Here is a 3,643-nt window from a genome sequence, read left to right as displayed (position 1 = left end):
TACTTCGTTAAAACCGGACCCAAAATGTATTGAAAATGCAAAAATAGGAATGGGAAATTGAAATCCCTTCGTTATAACCGCTATTTCGCTATAAGTGGCTTCGTTATAAACGGGCTAGACTGTACTACCTTTTTGGCGCACTTCATGAACGGTCACCCGTGCTTCGGTTTGCAGCCTCTTTTTCTCTTTACCTCCTTTCCCGATCCAAGAGCAAAGGCCTCTGAGCTTCCTACGGGCTGAAAAGACTAGCAGTACTCTATGCTTGCTTGCAACATTTTTCAAATTGTGGGCTAATTTGTGCACATACAGCACCACCACCAGTCTCACCTATTCTCAAGGAACACCTGCCTCTGCTCTCACTGCCTTTCTCTTCATTTTCTGCATGAGGGTTTCGGTGACCCCTGTCACAAGTGAACGAGGAAACCCAGCTGACGCCAGCCTGACCAGTTGGCTTTCAAAACTCAACTGCATCTTGCGAGTATACTGACTTTCTGAGCGTAGATTCAAAGCAAAGTGAAGGAATCTCTCCCTTTTACTCGTTTGGAACACAAGGAGTCGAATGGCAGAAGCCCTTTTTTGTATGTGTAGCATAAGACCAGCACACCTGACTGTACAGAACTCAATGTTCAAGCTGTGAAAAGTTACCCCCAAGGAGTTCACACATAAAATCCAAGCCACGTTGTCTAAATATGGATAAAAGACCGCCCACAACTTCTGCAATGTTCAAGCTTTCATCCTTGTTAAAAATAATCAAAATCAAGAGAACAAAAATGAACAGTCTGCCGAATGAAACTAGAAAGGACGACTGAAGGTGGGGGTGGTTTAGTGGTTCCCAAGCAACCACTGATATCCTTCGGACGGCCGACAGAGGTCTGTTTCGGATGTTCTGTACGTCCGCTGAACATCCGCAAACAGCCGGTAGACGTCCGTCGGCCGTCCGAAAGGTGGCCAAAGGTATACGGTTCGCCCGCCGACGGACGTCCAGTTGAGTACGTCCATTGGCGGATCTTTCTCGGATATTCGCATATATGGTGCATACGTGCTTTTTTCACTCCGCCCGATGCAATAAAACCAAAAACAATTTGATGCATAGCACGCATATTTTATTTTGGTTGATGATACATCAGCAGAGCAATGGGTTATATTCGGAAAATTTCTTAAATGGGACTCTTCAAATGTGGCAAGCTTGGGACACACATCCGTAATCTTCCCACCCACAGGATTTCTGAAATAAAAAGAACGCGGCAAACATCAGTCATGTGAAACAAATGGCACAATGCAGCAGCCCAAGTAAAAACATTGGAACCAATTAATAGAAGTGTTTAATGCTGCAAGTATAACAGACAATGCACTTTAACAAACACCTCAATAAGTATAAGGCAATAACAGCTCTCACTTTTCCACACCATATTTGACTATGTATCTGTTCTTTATTTATTCTCATGGGCCTTAAGGCACTAACCTGCGCAGCACTGTACGCGACTGTGCACAGAAAGCCGCAAAGCTTCCGTTGCGAACCACTGCGAACTACACGTGCTTCCTATGGTCTGCCTTTCGCGCGTTGTCACTCTTTATATAGGCACAGTGAACCTAGCGATGCCCTAAAAATTAACAAGATGCTAAAATACTCCGTCCCGCAACTTCGAAGAGGAGTGGGAATTAGCCGCGCGAGTTGAGGGCTCCCGCAGCTGTGTGATGTAGGCTCCCGAAAGTGTGAGAACAGCACGCACTTGTGGGAGCCGTCTCCTCGCGCTTACTGCTCCCACTGTCCTATGAACGAATGTTATATGAGCATGCTGCATTGTCCTAGAAGCAAGTTCCAAGAAGTGTACTGATACATACCTTCGTAGGCAATCACATGTGCACTAAGCCTTCTTTAAACCAAGGTCGACGCAGTACGGGATTCCGGTGTTCCAGAAGAGCTTCAGGCGCTTCCCGTATCTTTCGAATTGCTTAAGTTACATACTACTTTCGTCCACAGACCGAACAAAGCCACACATTATAACAACAGAGCTATAAAGCTCTGCGCGACAACACTACGCGACAAAACAACAACAGCGCTGCGGAGCCGTACTGATGGATTGGATTGGACTGACCGCGAACTGACATCTATGATGATGGTGATAGCAGAATGCACGGGAGTTTTGATACTTACGAATGCTTTCAATGGTAAGTTTAGCTACCAAAACGGTGGACATGTCGCAGAACTGCACTAATTTGGAGAAGTTTTATAAATATAAAACTAGTCATTGAGTTTTTGCAAAATTCTGCAACACCTGCTTCTCCTCTTATAGTAGGATACAACTTAAGAAACAGCAGTTGCTAACACTGGGCCGCGGTCCCCGTCGTCCTGTATTACTCCGCTGGCTAATCGCAACAGTAAACGAAGTCAGGCTTTTAATGTCTGACTATATCAAACAATCCACGTGTCAGAATACTAGAGCTCGTAATTTTTTTATTGGGATAAGCTTCTTGTTTAGGTAACAAGAAATGTTTAAGCAGTGGACTACTTTTTTGTAGTGTAGGAATTCTGTGCGCGGAGGCCGAATGTGGGCGGAGCTTCACTGCAGACTTAAGTTGTATCCGACTATAGATAAGTTTAGCTCGTTGGCGGCTCTTGCACTGCAGGTAGGAGTGGAATCGCACCAATTTACAAACATCTTCGCGTCAAACCCTCCAACTGATGCAAATAAAACAATATACATACACGAAAGACGCAAATTTTCTGTGAAATAAAAAACGTCCATACTCATGGCCTGGGAAAATACTCGGCCTTACATCCTTCGGACGTACACCTCGTCTCTCATGCGGATATACAAAAGTGGACACTGTCCGTACGTCCGGCGGACGTACGAATACGGATATCCGAAATCGGATTGTGTTCGTACGTCCGATGGACGTCCGATTTTGGCAAAGGACGTTCGGATCTAGCTCGTACGTCCGACGGATATCTGTGGTTGCTTGGGTTGTTAGCGCATTGTCAGACTGTTGATTGATTGCTACTGAGCAGCGCAACGACAACAGACAAGAAATGAGAGGACACACAACAAAACGCTGGACTATCAACTGAAGTTTATTCGGCAAAAACTTCTTTTAGCATCACTGTTCTGCATGTCAAGGGGCTACACAAGACGTGGAAATGGTCAAGCACTCTTTTTTAAAATGTCACTGATCTGCAAGTCAATGGTCAATCAAGATTTAACAAAAACTATCAACAGAAGTGAATCCCTTCTCATGCAAGGTCACGGTTGTGCTGCTAATGCACGAATCTCCTGCTTTTCTTAACTGAAATGTTTCTGTGAGCTCATGGGTTGTTTTATCCCGGTGCCTGAATAACATGAAAGTCCCATTGAGAAATGGTGAACACCCTTCACATGAGTTGCAAGGCTCAGCTAGGTTCCTGAAAGGCCGATTTGAGAGGGAACGGAAGTGCTCCCGTAGAACAGCGATGCTAAAAGAAATTTTTGCCAAATAAACTTCAGTTGATAGTCCAGTACTTTGTTGTGTATCCTCTCATTTCTTGTCATCATTGTGCGCTGCTCCGTAGCAATGAATTCATACCAACTTGCCCAGTTAGTCGTCCTAGCACAGTTAATGACTGTTGGTATGCGCCACTCTGATTGCACTCTTATGAGGAAAATAT

The 3,643-nt window shown here is 44.8% G+C and overlaps 1 long non-coding RNA gene across 1 annotated transcript; it reads right to left on the bottom strand.

Moving 5' to 3' along the window:
* Positions 1-1,081: 1,081 nt before the first annotated feature.
* Positions 1,082-2,068, bottom strand: LOC149349346 (uncharacterized). The gene is made up of 2 exons (XR_016289407.1): positions 1,843-2,068; positions 1,082-1,225 (listed from the first exon to the last, which is right to left on the bottom strand). It is a non-coding gene; the product is annotated as an uncharacterized LOC149349346 (long non-coding RNA).
* Positions 2,069-3,643: the final 1,575 nt, after the last annotated feature.

Source organism: Amblyomma mixtum, chromosome 3 (genome assembly GCF_055824585.1).
Source record: "Amblyomma mixtum isolate Tamu chromosome 3, ASM5582458v1, whole genome shotgun sequence".
Classification (NCBI taxonomy): Eukaryota; Metazoa; Arthropoda; class Arachnida; order Ixodida; family Ixodidae; genus Amblyomma; species Amblyomma mixtum.
The sequence above is the reverse complement of the archived record's forward strand: the minus strand, read 5'-3'. Positions and strand labels throughout refer to the sequence as shown.